This window comes from Idiotropiscis lumnitzeri, chromosome 4 (assembly GCF_059441095.1).
Source record: "Idiotropiscis lumnitzeri isolate Australia: NSW breed Sydney's pygmy pipehorse chromosome 4, RoL_Ilum_1.0, whole genome shotgun sequence".
Lineage (NCBI taxonomy): Eukaryota > Metazoa > Chordata > Actinopteri > Syngnathiformes > Syngnathidae > Idiotropiscis > Idiotropiscis lumnitzeri.
In genome coordinates, this window is record NC_142394.1 from 923,064 (window position 1) to 945,733 (window position 22,670).

Sequence of the window (22,670 nt, forward strand, 5' to 3'; positions counted from 1 at the left end):
GATAAACCTGGGTGTGCCAGTGTTGGATCGTTTTTTCAATGGAGAGGATCTCCAAACTGACTTTCGCCTGAGCAGGGACTCATTCAGAGTGTTGCTGAACCTCCTGGACCAAGACCGACGACATGGATGGGGTGTCGAGATAGAGGTCCTTGTCTTTCTCTTCTGGCTGGCGAGTGGGGCATCATATCGGGTGGTGGCACGAGCATTTGGGATGCCGCGGTCCACTGCCCACTACATCATCCACCGGGTCACTGGGGAAGTGGTGGCTCTTCGCCACAGAGTCATCCACTTCCCCAACACTGCAGGAGACCTTCAGGCAGTGACCCAGGGATTTGCAGGGCTGGCGAAGCACCATGCATTTGCAAGAGCTGCTGGAGCAATAGATGGTTGTCATGTCCGAATCAAGCCTCCAAGTGGCCCTGATGGTCATGACTACAAGAACCGCAAGCTTTTCAGCAGCATAATCATGCAAGCTGTGTGTGACCATCAGGGTCACTTTCTGGACATATTCTTGGGTTGGCCTGGATCAGTCCACGACTCTAGGGTCCTCCGGCACAGCCCTCTTTACCAAAGAGGGCTGTATCCTCCTCCAGGGCACTTCATCTTGGCAGATGGAGGGTATCCGTGCCTCCAGCGACCACTCCCCCTCATCACTCCTTACAAGCGGCCGGTGCAGGGCGTGGGGGCCCGGCGCTTCAACGTTCATCATTCCAAGGCACGCTCAATAATTGACAGCACAATTATTGAGCACAGCCACACAAACATGGCAAAATATCAGAAGATGGAAAAATAGATTCAAATACAATGTAATGAATGGTTAATAAATCTATCCCATCTTTTGTAGTGACATTCACTTTGGAATGATGAAGGTGAGATTCCGGGCCATCTTTTTCCACGCCCTGGAGGTGCACCACACCTTTGCACCACATGTAAGTAAATAAAAAAAAAATGTATAATTGATACTTATACTTTCAATATGTTGCTCTTTATTCAGGATCAAATCATGTCCTGTTCAGTGCAATAACTATCAAATATAGCTAATATACAGCATTTCCTTTTTATTTCTTTTAGGTCATCGCTGCCTGTGCCGTCCTCCACAACATCTGCCTTGGGGTGGGAGACCTCATGGCCTCGGAGGACGAAGGGGAAGAGGAGGCTGCTGTGGAAGAGGTGGCTGACACAGTCGCTGGAGTGCAGTGGAGGGACCACCTGTCTGCTCAGGTGTCTGCCCTGGAGGAGGTACCAGAGGACCACGAGTATATTTAGGTATTTAAATACTTTTAACTGCACAATGGTATTTGAGCAATCATCCCATCAAATATGCCACAAAATAATCTTTAACTGAATCATCAAACAGCACAGCCACACAAACATGGCAAAATATCAGTAGATGGAAAAATAGATTCATATACAATGTAATGAATGGTTAATAAATCTATCCCATCTTTTGTAGTGACATGGCAGCCATCTATTGCCCGACCATCCCTGCAAACCCCCACGTAATGGATGATGTAGTGGACACTGCAACCGGTATGATGCCCCACTTCAAGTCACGAGAGGAAGATCAGGACTCTTGCTCGTGCCCCATCCATGTCATGGGTCCTGGAACAAAGGTTCCATCCATGCTCCAAATGAGTCCCTGCTCAGGCGAAAATTGGCAAAACAGCACTGACACACTCAGGTTTATCCTGCAACAGTTATGAACTGGGAAATGCTTTTTTATTTTCTGTGAATAGTTACTGTGAATTATAATGTACTTAATTTATGCCTTGTTTGTCCACCAGTTTTTCAATAAATTAAGTTTGTAAGCAAAACAGACATGGTGGAGTCTTCATATTATTGTAAAAGTTTTGGTCTTTCACAAACCTGGGCTTTTTCACTTTTGTCTGAAGAAGCTGATCTCAAGATGTCACTGGGATACGAACTAGTTCATCTGTTTTGAAAGTACCCCGGTTTTTGTTTACTTTTTAATGAATGTTATCTAAATTTCAGTCTTGAACACCAAGCATATTTCACTCATTTTTTATTTTGATCTATCATCTTTTCCATCAAAGTAAAAAACCTTTCAAAAGTCTCACTCCTCTCAATTGCCCTTCCCTCCTCTGCCAACCTCTGTCTCTCCAATTCCTGTCTCCGCATTGCTAAATCACGTCTGTATAGTTCAATCAATTCATCCTCTCTCCTTCGCTTTCTCCCTCTCAGTCGTTGCTCCGGCTGTTGGCCTCGCTCTTCTTCCTCTTCTACGACCACGACTTCTTCCTCCTCCGACCACGACTTCTTCCTCCTCCTCCTCCTCCTCTTGCGTCACCCTGGCCCGACTTGGCCCTGGGAGTTCTTCCGGGCTGGCCTGACTTGGCCCTGGTCTTTCCTCAGGGATGGAGGCAATTAGGACAGGGGGGGTGATGGACGGTCTCTGTCCGAGCACTCCATCCATAAGGTTGAACCAGGGCCAAGTATCGGCAGTAGCTCTCCCTGCCACCCCTTCGCCAGTGCCTGGGTTTTTGCAATCCTTTATATGAAAAGAAGCAAAAAGATAAAACAATTATATCTTCATTTTCACACACAAGAAAAAGAAATGTGGACTTCCATACTTTATACTTCATTTTTAAATTATCCCATTTTTTTTTGCCTGCAGGGGCGTCACTTTGCCCTGCAGCTCGAGCTTTTCCACGATGATCCTGTATTAAATAAATAAAAATGCATGCAAAAATAAAGGATGAAAAAAAGGGTAAAAAGATGCAAACATTAGTCAGAAATCCTGGTGTTATGGGTAACATGCAGATTTATGCACTTCAGTACATTAGTTCATGACCGTTTCAGTGCGTTTTATCATGTTAATGTGGAGGGTGATTCGCATATTATTCATTAATATCAGTAATTGGGGAGCACATTGCAGGAGGTACATGGAATTTATACAGGGCACATTCTGTGCTAGGATAAATAAACAGCTGCGTGTTAGCGCAAATCTAATTCAAACACAAATGGCTGATGAATGGAAACTAAAATTGCTATAGTGGGTCTCGCCATTCTTATGCGTTTTCCTTTTGATATTTTGAGTTTAAATGGATGTTAATAAGACAATAACCCGTCAAATATTTTTCCCGATAGTAATTGTATTTTTACCTCCATGCTGTGGCTGCGGAGAACTTGGCCCCCGTAAAGAGGCTGTCGTACTCCCCGCGCAGCTTGATCAGCCGCGCGGTCATCTCCTTGCTCCCTAAAACATAAGGAAAAGATTAAATAAAATAATGCTAACATACAGAAATAAGACAATTCAAATGTTTCAGCCGTACCTCCTATGCAATAGTTCTTAGAGCTACCTTAGTTATATTTGGCCGATTTCGCAACTAACAAAATTATCTTAAGCTGGAGCTAAATATCCAAACATTGCTGCCCAATATTTCTCATGAGTGATGTTTTAATATTGCATATAAAGAACTTATACTTACATCTGAAAGTGCACTCGGGTGAGGCGGAAGACGTGGCTTCGGTAGTTTGCATCTTGCGAGTGTAGAACGGTGTAGAAGAAGAGCGAGGCTTTTAAGGCTGCGAAGGTTGCATGCTCGTAGCCTTCACTCAGGGCCCGTTTCCATGGAGTTTCCACGGAAACGAGGACAGATTATAAAGCCAGTACTCGGAGGCCGCGTGAATTTGGACACCGGCGTAAGCGTCCTTGTCGCACCGGAAATGACGTCTTCTGTCCGCCATATTAGACATCGAAGGACGCAGCCTAGTTATTTGTACGTAGCTATCGAGCCTGTCCAAATTCACCACGGGTTATGCGGTCCATATAAGGCTACATGAGGAGGAGCCTTCTTAGGCTTCGAGGACCCAGCCTGGGAACTGGCCTTCGGAGGTCGCAGCCTGTTAATTTGGACACGGCCCCTGTCTGTGGTCAGCGTTTGTCACAGAGACCCCATGTTGGCTTGGTCACCAGACTCTATTAGTGTGCCATGTGCACATTCACTGTCTATTGTAATTAACACCCAATGCTGTCCATCTCTGGAAAGGCTTGTGGAAAATTCCATCCCTTCGTCATACATACAGTTTTTGTTTAACCAAAGATTCCTGTGAAGTCTAACAGGGTTCGTGGGTTTATTTTGAGCACCCAAGCTAATACCTGGGAGGGGTGGAGAAAAACACAACCTCTGCATTGTCATAGACGGACTTGCGCGTGATATTAAGATTGGAGCCATTTCTGCGTCACGCCCAGTCAAATGCACGAAGTCAATCGAGATTGGGCATATTTTCCTGTTTAAACGTGAGCAAAGAGCAATTCATCTTGGAAGCTGAAGATGGGTTCATGTCCGAGTAGCCGAAGTCACGGAATTTAGGCTCCTGTCGCTTGTGAAGCGAGCATTGTGCTACATCTCAATGTCACCTCACAATTCTACTGAGGGGACTGAGAAATCCCCCGTTTGTTCCGCGAGACTTTACAGGGAGGGATATTGTCAATGTATTAGTCTCCTCGAAGCGTTGATGTGGAATACTGATGGTGCCGTCCACAAAATGCGGCAGGCTAAAAGTGAGACCTTGACCGTCAGGGGTATCAGCGAAAGGCTTTTGTCTTCCGTAGTTCAGACAAGCATAGCTCACGATTTTTCTTCAGATCGCATAAATCTTTCGCCTTTTACTAAAGATTTCCGTGAGGAAAAAACTGCATGAGATTATGATTAATTTTTGCTTGCTCAGTTTCTTCTGAGCTCTTGTGGGTGTTGAAAATAATTATAACAGAAATTACAGGAGTCCTTTTCAAGGATGGGAAACCAAGTGGCCAAGCCATACCTGGGAACGGGCTTGATGACCCTCTATCTGTGGTCAGTTTTTGAAACGGAGACCCCATTTTGGCTTTGTTGCCAGGCTACTTGAGTGAACTCTGTGCAACTATTCATCGCATACAAGAAATAACGCCAAACACGACGATTCCCTGGAGAGTCTTCTGGACAGTTCAACCCATTGTTTGACCATACGTACAGTTTTTGTTTACCCAAAGATTTCTTTGTAGACTAACATGGTTTGTGGATTTATTTCGAGCTCCCAAGCTTAGACCTGGGAAGTGGAAACAACAACAACTTTGACATGGCCAATGACAGATTTGCACAGGATTTTGTTTGCAGCCATTTATGTGGCATGTCCAGTCCATTCTACGACATGAACCTCAACTCGGGTGTAACGTCCCGTTGGCGTGAGAGCAAGTCCAAGAACTCTGTTGATTCCATTTGTTGAACGGTAGCTAATAGCACCCATCTGATTGACATTGCAAGTGACAGAAAACATATCTCATTTGATGGGAGGGTTGAAATGCATCTGGGCCCAAGCAACCCAGGGTTACATACCAAAGGTCTCCACCGCCACTGAGGCTTCTTTCTGCCAAAGACGCTTTAAATTCAAGGCCACATGCGCCGCTCTGTGTGCTAGCTTCGGCAGCACATATGAAAAATTGGATTACGATACAGAGAAGATTAGCATGGCCCCTGCGCAAGGATGACACGCAATTTCGTGAAGCGTATCCAACTTTTGAAGCCCTCACGCTGCGCTTTATGTGCCAGTTATGGTAGCAGTTTTTCCTTGCTCAATGTGTTAACATAAGTTCTTACTTCACGAGATCGAATTGATGAGCACCCGAGTTGCTGAAAATTGCGCATCCTGCATCGGACATGTCGGAATGCAGATGCTTTGTGTTCAACAGCCAGTTTCCGCGTGACTTAAAATTGACTGCCACAGGTGAAAATGATTATTTGAAATAGTTGTGGTGAAGCAGGGAGACATGGAAAACATTCAGAATAGGTGCCCTCGAGGACCGGAGTTTTTGACCCCTGGTTTAGGGAGGGCTTTTAAGTTAATAGTCTCCTCACAGCGTTGATGTGGAAGACTGTCCGTCCGTTCCATCATGTGTCAGACTAAAAGGGACACCTTGACAGTCAGGGGTATCATCTTAAGCCTTTTATTTTCCACAGATGATTTCAGGATTGCTCCTGCTTCTGTTTAGATTGTGTTAAACTTTTGCCTTTTCCTAAATATTTCCGTGGTGACTAACTGAATGAGAATTTGCGCAGTTTTTGTTTGTTCTGCTAACTCCAGTCCTTTAAGAAGGATGAAAACAAGAGTTTGAAGTGCACCTTTTCCAGTCAGGTAATCCTAAGTGGCTCCACCGTTGCTGGGACACTCAATCATGACACCCTGTCTGTGGTCAGCGTTTGTCACAGAGACCCCATGTTGGCTTGGTCACCAGACTCTATTAGTGTGCCATGTGCACATTCACTGTCTATTGTAATTCACACCCAATGCTGTCCATCTCTGGAAAGGCTTGTGGAAAATTCCATCCCTTCGTCATACATACAGTTTTTGTTTAACCAAAGATTCCTGTGAAGTCTAACAGGGTTCGTGGGTTTATTTTGAGCACCCAAGCTAATACCTGGGAGGGGTGGAGAAAAACACAACCTCTGCATTGTCATAGACGGACTTGCGCGTGATATTAAGATTGGAGCCATTTCTGCGTCACGCCCAGTCAAATGCACGAAGTCAATCGAGATTGGGCATATTTTCCTGTTTAAACGTGAGCAAAGAGCAATTCATCTTGGAAGCTGAAGATGGGTTCATGACCGAGTAGCCGAAGTCACGGAATTTAGGCTCCTGTCGCTTGTGAAGCGAGCATTGTGCTACATCTCAATGTCACCTCACAATTCTACTGAGGGGACTGAGAAATCCCCCGTTTGTTCCGCGAGACTTTACAGGGAGGGATATTGTCAATGTATTAGTCTCCTCGAAGCGTTGATGTGGAATACTGATGGTGCCGTCCACAAAATGCGGCAGGCTAAAAGTGAGACCTTGACCGTCAGGGGTATCAGCGAAAGTCTTTTGTCTTCCGTAGTTCAGACAAGCATAGCTCACGATTTTTCTTCAGATCGCATAAATCTTTCGCCTTTTACTAAAGATTTCCGTGAGGAAAAAACTGCATGAGATTATGATTAATTTTTGCTTGCTCAGTTTCTTCTGAGCTCTTGTGGGTGTTGAAAATAATTATAACAGAAATTACAGGAGTCCTTTTCAAGGATGGGAAACCAAGTGGCCAAGCCATACCTGGGAACGGGCTTGATGACCCTCTATCTGTGGTCAGTTTTTGAAACGGAGACCCCATTTTGGCTTTGTTGCCAGGCTGCTTGAGTGAACTCTGTGCAACTATTCATCGCATACAAGAAATAACGCCAAACACGACGATTCCCTGGAGAGTCTTCTGGACAGTTCAACCCATTGTTTGACCATACGTACAGTTTTTGTTTACCCAAAGATTTCTTTGTAGACTAACATGGTTTGTGGATTTATTTCGAGCTCCCAAGCTTAGACCTGGGAAGTGGAAACAACAACAACTTTGACATGGCCAATGACAGATTTGCACAGGATTTTGTTTGCAGCCATTTATGTGGCATGTCCAGTCCATTCTACGACATGAACCTCAACTCGGGTGTAACGTCCCGTTGGCGTGAGAGCAAGTCCAAGAACTCTGTTGATTCCATTTGTTGAACGGTAGCTAATAGCACCCATCTGATTGACATTGCAAGTGACAGAAAACATATCTCATTTGATGGGAGGGTTGAAATGCATCTGGGCCCAAGCAACCCAGGGTTAGATACCAAAGGTCTCCACCGCCACTGAGGCTTCTTTCTGCCAAAGACGCTTTAAATTCAAGGCCACATGCGCCGCTCTGTGTGCTAGCTTCGGCAGCACATATGAAAAATTGGATTACGATACAGAGAAGATTAGCATGGCCCCTGCGCAAGGATGACACGCAATTTCGTGAAGCGTATCCAACTTTTGAAGCCCTCACGCTGCGCTTTATGTGCCAGTTATGGTAGCAGTTTTTCCTTGCTCAATGTGTTAACATAAGTTCTTACTTCACGAGATCGAATTGATGAGCACCCGAGTTGCTGAAAATTGCGCATCCTGCATCGGACATGTCGGAATGCAGATGCTTTGTGTTCAACAGCCAGTTTCCGCGTGACTTAAAATTGACTGCCACAGGTGAAAATGATTATTTGAAATAGTTGTGGTGAAGCAGGGAGACATGGAAAACATTCAGAATAGGTGCCCTCGAGGACCGGAGTTTTTGACCCCTGGTTTAGGGAGGGCTTTTAAGTTAATAGTCTCCTCACAGCGTTGATGTGGAAGACTGTCCGTCCGTTCCATCATGTGTCAGACTAAAAGGGACACCTTGACAGTCAGGGGTATCAGCTTAAGCCTTTTATTTTCCACTGATGACTTCAGGATTGCTCCCGCTTCTGTTTATATTGTGTTAAACTTTTTCCTTTTCCTAAATATTTCCGTGGTGACTAACTGAATGAGAATTTGCACAGTTTTTGTTTGTTCTGCTAACTCCAATCCTTTAAGAAGGATGAAAACAAGAGTTTGAAGTGCACATTTTCCAGTCAGGTAATCCTAAGTGGCTCCACCGTTGCTGGGACACTCAATCATGACACCCTGGCCGTGTCCAAATTAACAGGCTGCGACCTCCGAAGGCTGCTTTTTCGGCCGCATGACGTCACTTTCGGCGCGACACGACCGCGCGTGGTGTCCAAATTCACGGCTGTCACGTGCGACCTTCGAATCCAGCCTTGGAATTGGTCTTCGTTTCCATGGAGCCAAGGCCGCTTGGCGCAACATTTACGTTACGCCCCCATGTACTTTGCTCCTCTGTTCGACGCAGGCGATAAGTATTTGCGGTGGATTTATAAACGGCTTGGATAATCAATGGATAATCAGCGACGAGCGCCAGACCGAAGGCATCGGCTTAGCAAAACATTTGTATTATTTCATTTTAAACGATGGAACCCGAACTTTTCTTCATTTTATTTCACTTTTTAGTTTATTTCCATTTTGTTCTTGAGGAGAGGAGGATCACGCTTTCCCATCGCAGAGTTGTCCTTTATCGAAGGAATGAAGTAAGTTCTAAATCCGTCTATCAGCATTTTCACACTATCACCAACATTGACAGGTCAATAGGGTTATAACGTGATTGTTACAGATGAACTAAAAACATCAGTAGTGCAACTTCAGTAGTACATGTGTTAACTTCATAATAGAACAAATATCGAATGGAAATGATATAATTATATACATTCTGAAAGAGTTTTTATGAATTTAGATACTTGTGACGGCTTAATTGTCCCCGTGATTAGTTTGTAACCAAACACATACTTTTACATATGGCAAAACACCAGAATTCCACTAGAGAGTTTAGGGCCAGAGTTATTAAAATTATGTTGGTGATACTGTAGGAATGATGCAAGCAAACGAAACAAGTACAATAATTAATGCGTTCATGTTTTTTTGTTTTTTTATTCAAAACATTAACAGCCAAGAAGTCCATACTGCAGGATAAACCTGGGTGTGCCAGTGTTGGATCGTTTTTTCAATGGAGAGGATCTCCAAACTGACTTTCGCCTGAGCAGGGACTCATTCAGAGTGTTGCTGAACCTCCTGGACAAAGACCGACGACATGGATGGGGTGTCGAGATAGAGGTCCTTGTCTTTCTCTTCTGGCTGGCGAGTGGGGCATCATATCGGGTGGTGGCACGAGCATTTGGGATGCCGCGGTCCACTGCCCACTACATCATCCACCGGGTCACTGGGGAAGTGGTGGCTCTTCGCCACAGAGTCATCCACTTCCCCAACACTGCAGGAGACCTTCAGGCAGTGACCCAGGGATTTGCAGGGCTGGCGAAGCACCATGCATTTGCAAGAGCTGCTGGAGCAATAGATGGTTGTCATGTCCGAATCAAGCCTCCAAGTGGCCCTGATGGTCATGACTACAAGAACCGCAAGCTTTTCAGCAGCATAATCATGCAAGCTGTGTGTGACCATCAGGGTCACTTTCTGGACATATTCTTGGGTTGGCCTGGATCAGTCCACGACTCTAGGGTCCTCCGGCACAGCCCTCTTTACCAAAGAGGGCTGTATCCTCCTCCAGGGCACTTCATCTTGGCAGATGGAGGGTATCCGTGCCTCCAGCGACCACTCCCCCTCATCACTCCTTACAAGCGGCCGGTGCAGGGCGTGGGGGCCCGGCGCTTCAACGTTCATCATTCCAAGGCACGCTCAATAATTGACAGCACAATTATTGAGCACAGCCACACAAACATGGCAAAATATCAGAAGATGGAAAAATAGATTCAAATACAATGTAATGAATGGTTAATAAATCTATCCCATCTTTTGTAGTGACATTCACTTTGGAATGATGAAGGTGAGATTCCGGGCCATCTTTTTCCACGCCCTGGAGGTGCACCACACCTTTGCACCACATGTAAGTAAATAAAAAAAAAATGTATAATTGATACTTATACTTTCAATATGTTGCTCTTTATTCAGGATCAAATCATGTCCTGTTCAGTGCAATAACTATCAAATATAGCTAATATACAGCATTTCCTTTTTATTTCTTTTAGGTCATCGCTGCCTGTGCCGTCCTCCACAACATCTGCCTTGGGGTGGGAGACCTCATGGCCTCGGAGGACGAAGGGGAAGAGGAGGCTGCTGTGGAAGAGGTGGCTGACACAGTCGCTGGAGTGCAGTGGAGGGACCACCTGTCTGCTCAGGTGTCTGCCCTGGAGGAGGTACCAGAGGACCACGAGTATATTTAGGTATTTAAATACTTTTAACTGCACAATGGTATTTGAGCAATCATCCCATCAAATATGCCACAAAATAATCTTTAACTGAATCATCAAACAGCACAGCCACACAAACATGGCAAAATATCAGTAGATGGAAAAATAGATTCATATACAATGTAATGAATGGTTAATAAATCTATCCCATCTTTTGTAGTGACATGGCAGCCATCTATTGCCCGACCATCCCTGCAAACCCCCACGTAATGGATGATGTAGTGGACACTGCAACCGGTATGATGCCCCACTTCAAGTCACGAGAGGAAGATCAGGACTCTTGCTCGTGCCCCATCCATGTCATGGGTCCTGGAACAAAGGTTCCATCCATGCTCCAAATGAGTCCCTGCTCAGGCGAAAATTGGCAAAACAGCACTGACACACTCAGGTTTATCCTGCAACAGTTATGAACTGGGAAATGCTTTTTTATTTTCTGTGAATAGTTACTGTGAATTATAATGTACTTAATTTATGCCTTGTTTGTCCACCAGTTTTTCAATAAATTAAGTTTGTAAGCAAAACAGACATGGTGGAGTCTTCATATTATTGTAAAAGTTTTGGTCTTTCACAAACCTGGGCTTTTTCACTTTTGTCTGAAGAAGCTGATCTCAAGATGTCACTGGGATACGAACTAGTTCATCTGTTTTGAAAGTACCCCGGTTTTTGTTTACTTTTTAATGAATGTTATCTAAATTTCAGTCTTGAACACCAAGCATATTTCACTCATTTTTTATTTTGATCTATCATCTTTTCCATCAAAGTAAAAAACCTTTCAAAAGTCTCACTCCTCTCAATTGCCCTTCCCTCCTCTGCCAACCTCTGTCTCTCCAATTCCTGTCTCCGCATTGCTAAATCACGTCTGTATAGTTCAATCAATTCATCCTCTCTCCTTCGCTTTCTCCCTCTCAGTCGTTGCTCCGGCTGTTGGCCTCGCTCTTCTTCCTCTTCTACGACCACGACTTCTTCCTCCTCCGACCACGACTTCTTCCTCCTCCTCCTCCTCCTCTTGCGTCACCCTGGCCCGACTTGGCCCTGGGAGTTCTTCCGGGCTGGCCTGACTTGGCCCTGGTCTTTCCTCAGGGATGGAGGCAATTAGGACAGGGGGGGTGATGGACGGTCTCTGTCCGAGCACTCCATCCATAAGGTTGAACCAGGGCCAAGTATCGGCAGTAGCTCTCCCTGCCACCCCTTCGCCAGTGCCTGGGTTTTTGCAATCCTTTATATGAAAAGAAGCAAAAAGATAAAACAATTATATCTTCATTTTCACACACAAGAAAAAGAAATGTGGACTTCCATACTTTATACTTCATTTTTAAATTATCCCATTTTTTTTTGCCTGCAGGGGCGTCACTTTGCCCTGCAGCTCGAGCTTTTCCACGATGATCCTGTATTAAATAAATAAAAATGCATGCAAAAATAAAGGATGAAAAAAAGGGTAAAAAGATGCAAACATTAGTCAGAAATCCTGGTGTTATGGGTAACATGCAGATTTATCCACTTCAGTACATTAGTTCATGACCGTTTCAGTGCGTTTTATCATGTTAATGTGGAGGGTGATTCGCATATTATTCATTAATATCAGTAATTGGGGAGCACATTGCAGGAGGTACATGGAATTTATACAGGGCACATTCTGTGCTAGGATAAATAAACAGCTGCGTGTTAGCGCAAATCTAATTCAAACACAAATGGCTGATGAATGGAAACTAAAATTGCTATAGTGGGTCTCGCCATTCTTATGCGTTTTCCTTTTGATATTTTGAGTTTAAATGGATGTTAATAAGACAATAACCCGTCAAATATTTTTCCCGATAGTAATTGTATTTTTACCTCCATGCTGTGGCTGCGGAGAACTTGGCCCCCGTAAAGAGGCTGTCGTACTCCCCGCGCAGCTTGATCAGCCGCGCGGTCATCTCCTTGCTCCCTAAAACATAAGGAAAAGATTAAATAAAATAATGCTAACATACAGAAATAAGACAATTCAAATGTTTCAGCCGTACCTTCTATGCAATAGTTCTTAGAGCTACCTTAGTTATATTTGGCCGATTTCGCAACTAACAAAATTATCTTAAGCTGGAGCTAAATATCCAAACATTGCTGCCCAATATTTCTCATGAGTGATGTTTTAATATTGCATATAAAGAACTTATACTTACATCTGAAAGTGCACTCGGGTGAGGCGGAAGACGTGGCTTCGGTAGTTTGCATCTTGCGAGTGTAGAACGGTGTAGAAGAAGAGCGAGGCTTTTAAGGCTGCGAAGGTTGCATGCTCGTAGCCTTCACTCAGGGCCCGTTTCCATGGAGTTTCCACGGAAACGAGGACAGATTATAAAGCCAGTACTCGGAGGCCGCGTGAATTTGGACACCGGCGTAAGCGTCCTTGTCGCACCGGAAATGACGTCTTCTGTCCGCCATATTAGACATCGAAGGACGCAGCCTAGTTATTTGTACGTAGCTATCGAGCCTGTCCAAATTCACCACGGGTTATGCGGTCCATATAAGGCTACATGAGGAGGAGCCTTCTTAGGCTTCGAGGACCCAGCCTGGGAACTGGCCTTCGGAGGTCGCAGCCTGTTAATTTGGACACGGCCCCTGTCTGTGGTCAGCGTTTGTCACAGAGACCCCATGTTGGCTTGGTCACCAGACTCTATTAGTGTGCCATGTGCACATTCACTGTCTATTGTAATTAACACCCAATGCTGTCCATCTCTGGAAAGGCTTGTGGAAAATTCCATCCCTTCGTCATACATACAGTTTTTGTTTAACCAAAGATTCCTGTGAAGTCTAACAGGGTTCGTGGGTTTATTTTGAGCACCCAAGCTAATACCTGGGAGGGGTGGAGAAAAACACAACCTCTGCATTGTCATAGACGGACTTGCGCGTGATATTAAGATTGGAGCCATTTCTGCGTCACGCCCAGTCAAATGCACGAAGTCAATCGAGATTGGGCATATTTTCCTGTTTAAACGTGAGCAAAGAGCAATTCATCTTGGAAGCTGAAGATGGGTTCATGTCCGAGTAGCCGAAGTCACGGAATTTAGGCTCCTGTCGCTTGTGAAGCGAGCATTGTGCTACATCTCAATGTCACCTCACAATTCTACTGAGGGGACTGAGAAATCCCCCGTTTGTTCCGCGAGACTTTACAGGGAGGGATATTGTCAATGTATTAGTCTCCTCGAAGCGTTGATGTGGAATACTGATGGTGCCGTCCACAAAATGCGGCAGGCTAAAAGTGCGACCTTGACCGTCAGGGGTATCAGCGAAAGGCTTTTGTCTTCCGTAGTTCAGACAAGCATAGCTCACGATTTTTCTTCAGATCGCATAAATCTTTCGCCTTTTACTAAAGATTTCCGTGAGGAAAAAACTGCATGAGATTATGATTAATTTTTGCTTGCTCAGTTTCTTCTGAGCTCTTGTGGGTGTTGAAAATAATTATAACAGAAATTACAGGAGTCCTTTTCAAGGATGGGAAACCAAGTGGCCAAGCCATACCTGGGAACGGGCTTGATGACCCTCTATCTGTGGTCAGTTTTTGAAACGGAGACCCCATTTTGGCTTTGTTGCCAGCCTACTTGAGTGAACTCTGTGCAACTATTCATCGCATACAAGAAATAACGCCAAACACGACGATTCCCTGGAGAGTCTTCTGGACAGTTCAACCCATTGTTTGACCATACGTACAGTTTTTGTTTACCCAAAGATTTCTTTGTAGACTAACATGGTTTGTGGATTTATTTCGAGCTCCCAAGCTTAGACCTGGGAAGTGGAAACAACAACAACTTTGACATGGCCAATGACAGATTTGCACAGGATTTTGTTTGCAGCCATTTATGTGGCATGTCCAGTCCATTCTACGACATGAACCTCAACTCGGGTGTAACGTCCCGATGGCGTGAGAGCAAGTCCAAGAACTCTGTTGATTCCATTTGTTGAACGGTAGCTAATAGCACCCATCTGATAGACATTGCAAGTGACAGAAAACATATCTCATTTGATGGGAGGGTTGAAATGCATCTGGGCCCAAGCAACCCAGGGTTACATACCAAAGGTCTCCACCGCCACTGAGGCTTCTTTCTGCCAAAGACGCTTTAAATTCAAGGCCACATGCGCCGCTCTGTGTGCTAGCTTCGGCAGCACATATGAAAAATGGGATTACGATACAGAGAAGATTAGCATGGCCCCTGCGCAAGGATGACACGCAATTTCGTGAAGCGTATGCAACTTTTGAAGCCCTCACGCTGCGCTTTATGTGCCAGTTATGGTAGCAGTTTTTCCTTGCTCAATGTGTTAACATAAGTTCTTACTTCACGAGATCGAATTGATGAGCACCCGAGTTGCTGAAAATTGCGCATCCTGCATCGGACATGTCGGAATGCAGATGCTTTGTGTTCAACAGCCAGTTTCCGCGTGACTTAAAATTGACTGCCACAGGTGAAAATGATTTTTTGAAATAGTTGTGGTGAAGCAGGGAGACATGGAAAACATTCAGAATAGGTGCCCTCGAGGACCGGAGTTTTTGACCCCTGGTTTAGGGAGGGCTTTTAAGTTAATAGTCTCCTCACAGCGTTGATGTGGAAGACTGTCCGTCCGTTCCATCATGTGTCAGACTAAAAGGGACACCTTGACAGTCAGGGGTATCAGCTTAAGCCTTTTATTTTCCACAGATGATTTCAGGATTGCTCCTGCTTCTGTTTAGATTGTGTTAAACTTTTGCCTTTTCCTAAATATTTCCGTGGTGACTAACTGAATGAGAATTTGCGCAGTTTTTGTTTATTCTGCTAACTCCAATCCTTTAAGAAGGATGAAAACAAGAGTTTGAAGTGCACCTTTTCCAGTCAGGTAATCCTAAGTGGCTCCACCGTTGCTGGGACACTCAATCATGACACCCTGTCTGTGGTCAGCGTTTGTCACAGAGACCCCATGTTGGCTTGGTCACCAGACTCTATTAGTGTGCCATGTGCACATTCACTGTCTATTGTAATTAACACCCAACGCTGTCCATCTCTGGAAAGGCTTGTGGAAAATTCCATCCCTTCATCATACATACAGTTTTTGTTTAACCAAAGATTTCTGTGAAGACTAACAGGGTTCGTGGGTTTATTTTGAGCACCCAAGCTAATACCTGGGAGGGGTGGAGAAAAACACAACCTCTACATTGTCAAAGACGGACTTGCGCGTGATATTAAGATTGGAGCCATTTCTGCGTCACGCCCAGTCAAATGCACGAAGTCAATCGAGATTGGGCATATTTTCCTGTTTAAACGTGAGCAAAGAGCAATTCATCTTGGAAGCTGAAGATGGGTTCATGTCCGAGTAGCCGAAGTCACGGAATTTAGGCTCCTGTCGCTTGTGAAGCGAGCATTGTGCTACATCTCAATGTCACCTCACAATTCTACTGAGGGGACTGAGAAATCCCCCGTTTGTTCCGCTAGACTTTACAGGGAGGGATATTGTCAATGTATTAGTCTCCTCGAAGCGTTGATGTGGAATACTGATGGTGCCGTCCACAAAATGCGGCAGGCTAAAAGTGAGACCTTGACCGTCAGGGGTATTAGCGAAAGGCTTTTGTCTTCCGTAGTTCAGACAAGCATAGCTCATGATTTTTCTTCAGATCGCATAAATCTTTCGCCTTTTACTAAAGATTTCCGTGAGGAAAAAACTGCATGAGATTATGATTAATTTTTGCTGGCTCAGTTTCTTCTGAGCTCTTGTGGGTGTTGAAAATAATTATAACAGAAATTACAGGAGTCCTTTTCAAGGATGGGAAACCAAGTGGCCAAGCCATACCTGGGAACGGGCTTGATGACCCTCTATCTGTGGTCAGAGTTTGAAACGGAGACCCCATTTTGGCTTTGTTGCCAGGCTACTTGAGTGAACTCTGTGCAACTATTCATCGCATACAAGAAATAACGCCAAACACGACGCTTCCCTGGAGAGTCTTCTGGACAGTTCAACCCATTGTTTGACCATACGTACAGTTTTTGTTTACCCAAAGATTTCTTTGTAGACTAACATGGTTTGTGGATTTATTTCGAGCTCCCAAGCTTAGACCTGGGAAGTGGAAACAACAACAACTTTGACATGGCCAATGACAGATTTGCACAGGATTTTGTTTGCAGCCATTTATGTGGCATGTCCAGTCCATTCTACGACATGAACCTCAACTCGGGTGTAACGTCCCGATGGCGTGAGAGCAAGTCCAAGAACTCTGTTGATTCCATATGTTGAACGGTAGCTAATAGCACCCATCTGATAGACATTGCAAGTGACAGAAAACATATCTCATTTGATGGGGGGGTTGAAATGCATCTGGGCCCAAGCAACCCAGGGTTACATGCCAAAGGTCTCCACCGCCACTGAGGCTTCTTTCTGCCAAAGACGCTTCTTTCTGCCAAAGACGCTTTAAATTCAAGGCCACATCCACAGCTCTGTGTGCTAGCTTCGGCAGCGCATATGAAAAATTGGATTACGATACAGAGAAGATTAGCATGCCCCCTCCGCAAGGATGACACGCAATTTCTTGAAGCGGATCCAACTTTTGAAGCCCTCACGTTGCGCTTTATGTGCCAGTTATGGCAGCAGTTTTTCCTTTCTCAATGTGCTAACATATGTTCTTACTTCACGAGATCGAATTGATGAGCCCCCGAGTTGCTGAAAATTGCGCATGCTGCATTGAACATGTCGGAATGCAGATGCTTTGCGCTCTACTGCTCGTTGCCGGAAGAAATGAGTAACTTTGTGACCATTGGAAGTTTTGAATCAGATCGGATGGCCATGACATCTGGAGTTCCTCAAGAGTCAGTCCTCGGAATGCTTCTGTTCATTCTATATATTAGGGGTGCCCACACTTTTTCAGCATGGGAGCTCCTTATAAAATAACCAAGTCCAAGTGAGCTACCAACCTTCTTTATATATTTATTTGAAAATAGAATGAGGATTCTTTATAGGTAAAGTATATATTGATATACCTTGCCTAACTGCATGAAACCATATTTCACAATACAATTTGTGCACATTGTCTGTCGTTACTTGACTTGTGCTGAATGAATCAACCATAAAGTCCGGACAGGAGCTTCTGATAGTGAGCTTTACGCACACCTCCCAGCTGCCGGTTGTGGTGGTGCAAAGCAATTAAAAAATCCTCCTCTTACGCTATGTGGAAATAATTAGCTTACAGGTTCCCATCGTTTTTCGACTATTATTAGGTTTAGAGTAGAGGGAACAAAATTGAAACTGCTAATTTTGTTTGTTAGCATCCTTGTGCATGCACAGTGAAGCATGCATCAAGTCTGTATATAATTCGATCGGTCGACAGCCCCTTTGCGAGTGACTGGTCGATCGCGATCAACGCAATGGGCACCTCTGCTGTATATGGTACCTTTGGGTCAAATGCTTCAGAACACCAATGTTGGTTATTACATTTAAGCAGATGACACAAAGCTTTATCTGCCCCCAATGACAGCATTTCAATCAACGTATTGTGTCACTGTTTAGTGAAAATCAATAATTGGATGAACCAAAATATCCTTCAGCTAATCCAAAACAAAACAGAGGTAATTGTTTTTGGCAATAAAGAAAACAGGATTGTTGTTAGGAAACACCTGGTGTTACTGGCTTTAGAAACCAAAGACCAAAATCTTCGGGTACTGATAGACTGAGACTTCACTTTCAGCAATCATATCAAATCAATCACTAAAACAGCCTTTTACCAGCTGAAAAACATATCCAGACTGAAGGGTTGCATGCATCAAGTAGACCAGGAGAAATTTCTCCATGCTTTTATCGCGAGGAGACTTGATAATATTAACTTGTCCTCTTACTAGACTCCCACAAAAGAACACCAAGCAGCTGCAGCTCATTCAGAACACTGCAGCTCGGGTTCTGACCAGAGCAAAAATATTAGAACATATTACGCCAGTCTTAAAGACTTTACACTGGCTCCCAATTAGCTGTAGAATATATTTAAACATTCTGCTACTGGTCTATAAATTTGTCAGCTTTAATCACCTAAGCATTTTCTGAACACAGACCATGAATGAAAAGGAAGACACGAGTTTAGCTTTTTCTCTCGCGAGGAGAACAAACAGTGTGCTCAGTGACAACTCTCCATTTGCTTTGAAGCACACTCTGCCGAGCCCTCTATTTTATTGGGAGGTACATAATGTGTTCTGCGCTAAGGAATTAAGGGTGGGAGCAGCAGTAAATGTAAACATTTCAGACATGGAATAGAAAAATGGAGATTAATGGCAGTCGTAAACTGATACGTGAAGCAGGCAATAAAAAAGTCCAAAAGCAGGGGGAGTGGAAGGGGGCCAGGAGGAGGGACCACGTCCCGTAATCAGGGCCAGTCAGGCGAGCATCCGGGAGGCCAGACCAGCGAATCCAGGGGAGGCCAGTCAGGCGGGTTTTCCTGAGGCCAGACCAGCGAATCCAGGGGAGGCCGGTCAGGTGGGCGTCCCAGAGGCCACACCAGCAAGTCAGGTGGGCGTCATGGAGGCCATGATAGCTGCAGGTCGTGCGCTGCTGAGGCAGAGACGGGTGGCGCCGGCAGGTCATGCCCCGCAGAGAGAGACAGGTGGCGGCGGCAGGACATGCCCCGCCGAGGCAGAGACGGGTGGCGGCAGCAGGTCGGGCGCCGCCGAGGCAGAGACGGGTGACGGCGGCAAATCATGCCCTGCCGAGCCAGAGACAGGTGGCGGCGGCAGGACGTGCGCCACCTGATCAGAGAGTTGAAGCGACCGCAGGACGTGCGCCACAGAAAATGGGAGTTGAAGCGGCCGCAGGACGTGCGCTGGCGTGCGCCTCTGGATCAGTGAGTTGAAGTGGCCGCAGAATGTGCTCCGCCGGAATAGGGCCTTTGAAGCGGTCGCAGAACGTGAGCCGACAATTCAGGGACTTAAAGCGGCCGCAGGGCGTGAGCAGCCGGATCAGGGACTTGAGACGGCTGCGGCCGTTGTGGAGCCGGTACTGGGGGCTGCAGCTGTCGCGGATCCGGCACTGGGGGCTGCAGCTGGTGTGGAGCAGGCAACACCCCTTGAAAGGGTGTTGTGATATATCCTAATGTATCAGTCGCTATGGTCCTTTTATGCTCTGTTCTTTTATTATGTCATATAGAATTGATGCTTTAGCGTATTTAAGATTGAGTCAAGCTTTCTTCGACTGAGGATGTCAGCTTTCTTCCATGTGTTATGAATCCAGCCCCGCTTGTTTTTCCTTGGAATTTTTGTATATAAAGACTTCCATGTCGCCACTTTTGTCTCCTCTCTGCTTCTGGGTCCGAATCCTGCTCCACACATGACATTAAAGTTGTTTTGAATTGTGTGTGGCATGTCATTTTTGTGTATTTTATCAAAATGAATTATTTTCGTTTGTTTTAGTTTTTTATTTTGCTTCCATGTGTAGCTGCCTATGTAATTTGTTTTTACTACATGTCATTGGCAGCTCCTGGATGAGCTCTCCTGTCTGCTTTAACTAAACTTGCAATCTAACTGAAACCATAGTGGCTCGACCAGTACAACATATCTCAGCACAAATATGATTTCACACACAATTGTATCAACACCTGGCTATGATACATGCTACAAGCTTTTTAGTTAGCCAGCATTAATTTGCAGTCAGTTTAACATTATTCTTGCAGCATTGTCCCACAGCAGGAAATGGTTCAATGTTACATTATAAACAACCACTACCAATCTTTTTGTTAACTTACCAATTTATCTTTGAGGTGAACCGCATTGTTTCTCTTGTTTTTCCCAGCTACCTTGTGCCCACATTCCTTCCCATAAGGGTTTTTTTCTCCACTTAAATCTTGTGAAAATGTGACCATATATCACGTTTTCTCTTTCTCCCGGGCTCCATGCATGACCATTAATGCTTCATTTTTTTGCAGTGATTATTATCCCCACCTACTGACCTAGTATAATTTTGCCATGAACCGTGCAAAAACTTGCCACCAAGCGTTAATTTGCCGTGAACTGCACGAGAACCCGACACCTCCCGTTATTTTGCGATGGTCAGCTTGTGGGTGGGCAACACCTTGCCATGACGACTGATTAATTTCAGGGTTTGGCAAAATCCACCGTTCTTTTATGCTACAAGAAAGTAAGGGGAGTATAAGACTCCGAGGTGTGCCAAAGGATCCACTGCTTCGCATGTGTCCTTAGCCAGGAGGGCAGAAAGCTCTTGGTCTAACACCAAGGCCTTTGCTGACCCGGCTGTCGACAGGGGGCCAGAGTTGGAACAGAAGCATGCATCCATAGGTCAAGGTGGAGATCACCCAGGGGTCGAAGCAAGAGCAGCCCTGTAAGTCAGCTGCCAACCAGAAAGTAACCGTCACTGCCTCAATTTATGGCCTTCAATTTCTGACCATAGCTTCCTATAGGCAGAAACTTCTGTGGAACCTAAAAATGTGGAGGAGTTGAGGAGAACCTAAGCACAAGAGGTGGCGCAGGTCCAAATAAGGCTGAGAAACTGCAGTTCAGTCTCATGAAACCGAATCAATCTTTCCTGCGGCCACACCACGGTCATGCCGAAAAGTTCCTCAACCTCCACAGGGACAGTACAGAGAGCCCTAGATAGTTCCGACAAGGGTGACTGCACCAACCAAACCTGGCGGTGCACATGAACTGTGAAGGACAACCCAAACACAACACAACAAGCTCTGCGCAGATGACTGAAAAAAGACTCAGAGCCAGTCAGACAAACGGCGTCATCATCCCACGCCATGGGTAGTCAGACTCACACAACACTCCAGTAGAGGCAAGAAAGAGACGGTCTCGCACGAGCAACCTCACCTCCTTCAACTCAGCATGTAAATGATTAACCTCTGAGGCGAGCGGCACGGAGCAGCATCAGGAGGACCGCAGCATTTTGAAGGCCTCAGCTGCAGGGGCCGTTGACCTGCAACCTCGAGAGCCTGAGGAAACACCCAGACCTCCAGACAGGCAAGCTACAATGTGGGCAGACCCAATGATGGCTTAATAGGGACATACAATCGGTTTACATGGAAGAAATTTCTTTAATCCTGTCAGAGTTCGGATTAAAATTATCGGATAAACTGTTTTCATGGACACTAAAACAACTGATCCAATTAGGACTTACTTTTTCAATCAATCAAACGTTCGATTGGAACAAATTATTCTGACATACGCAGATTACCAAATATACCAGAAATAGTAGCAGAAGAAGAAGCTGTAGTGACTTCCTTGTAAAAACATCACTCTGTCCATTCCTACTCTAAATATTAGCCTTATTTCTTGTTTTATTCCTGATACGTCGTGTTAATGCTTCCAAATGGAGCTCCATTGAATCCTCCAGACCACACTTTTTAGATCAGTCTTGCGCCCTCCATGTCTTTCACTTGCTCTGTTTCTACTAGCTTCTGCATATAACAGAAAGGCATTTACTAACGTCATATATATGTTCAGTAAAGACAGTTTGTTCTGAAATTATGGAACATGCGTTTTCATGCGTTACGATTGAGTTATCAATCGACATAAACCACCCCTCTCATTTGGAATAAAATCTTGTTTGGATTTTGGATTTTGATTTGAAAATTATGAATGGGGTGTGTAATATTTATTCCAATCAGGATTTTATTTCGAAGAAATGTGTCTGTGCATAGCTCTTTTCACGCTGCACTGGCCCAGTGTGAAAGGGTCGTGCTGCCGAATGAACAGGCGACAGCACCCTAGTGGCCAGCATGCCCATATATCGAAGTGCTGAAGTTGCAGCCTGTAAGGAAGTAAATACCCGAATGCAGAGACTTGTCACTGGTGCAGAAGTAAACCACATCTCCACAAGATGCATCTTCACTCTTCCAAAAGAAAGCCGTATCTATGCTCGTAACAAGAAGAGGGAGACGTCGAAAAGGGAATGAGGGCAATCTTTGGCGAGTGGCTCGGTTGGAATTTGTCGTGTTCAAACTCATTGCATTGGGTAGGGTGCAACGCGGCGTCGTTAGGCCCATTCATTGTGTATGTAAGGGAAAGGCAAAGTGTCTGATTA

At 45.0% G+C, this 22,670-nt stretch overlaps 8 non-coding genes across 8 annotated transcripts; all 8 read left to right on the top strand.

Moving 5' to 3' along the window:
• The first annotated feature begins 4,590 nt into the window (after nucleotides 1-4,590).
• LOC148337788 (U5 spliceosomal RNA) lies at nucleotides 4,591-4,705 on the top strand. The gene has a single exon (XR_015843071.1). It is a non-coding gene; the product is annotated as a U5 spliceosomal RNA (small nuclear RNA).
• Nucleotides 4,706-5,411: 706 nt separating this feature from the next.
• LOC148337789 (U6 spliceosomal RNA) lies at nucleotides 5,412-5,519 on the top strand. The gene has a single exon (XR_015843042.1). It is a non-coding gene; the product is annotated as a U6 spliceosomal RNA (small nuclear RNA).
• A 1,366-nt stretch (nucleotides 5,520-6,885) lies between these two features.
• LOC148337790 (U5 spliceosomal RNA) lies at nucleotides 6,886-7,000 on the top strand. Its single transcript, XR_015843072.1, has one exon. It is a non-coding gene; the product is annotated as a U5 spliceosomal RNA (small nuclear RNA).
• A 706-nt stretch (nucleotides 7,001-7,706) lies between these two features.
• LOC148337791 (U6 spliceosomal RNA) lies at nucleotides 7,707-7,814 on the top strand. The gene has a single exon (XR_015843043.1). It is a non-coding gene; the product is annotated as a U6 spliceosomal RNA (small nuclear RNA).
• A 6,147-nt stretch (nucleotides 7,815-13,961) lies between these two features.
• Nucleotides 13,962-14,076, top strand: LOC148337792 (U5 spliceosomal RNA). The gene has a single exon (XR_015843074.1). It is a non-coding gene; the product is annotated as a U5 spliceosomal RNA (small nuclear RNA).
• Nucleotides 14,077-14,782: 706 nt separating this feature from the next.
• LOC148337793 (U6 spliceosomal RNA) lies at nucleotides 14,783-14,890 on the top strand. Its single transcript, XR_015843051.1, has one exon. It is a non-coding gene; the product is annotated as a U6 spliceosomal RNA (small nuclear RNA).
• Nucleotides 14,891-16,255: 1,365 nt separating this feature from the next.
• Nucleotides 16,256-16,371, top strand: LOC148337794 (U5 spliceosomal RNA). Its single transcript, XR_015843016.1, has one exon. It is a non-coding gene; the product is annotated as a U5 spliceosomal RNA (small nuclear RNA).
• Nucleotides 16,372-17,096: 725 nt separating this feature from the next.
• LOC148337795 (U6 spliceosomal RNA) lies at nucleotides 17,097-17,204 on the top strand. Its single transcript, XR_015843060.1, has one exon. It is a non-coding gene; the product is annotated as a U6 spliceosomal RNA (small nuclear RNA).
• Nucleotides 17,205-22,670: the final 5,466 nt, after the last annotated feature.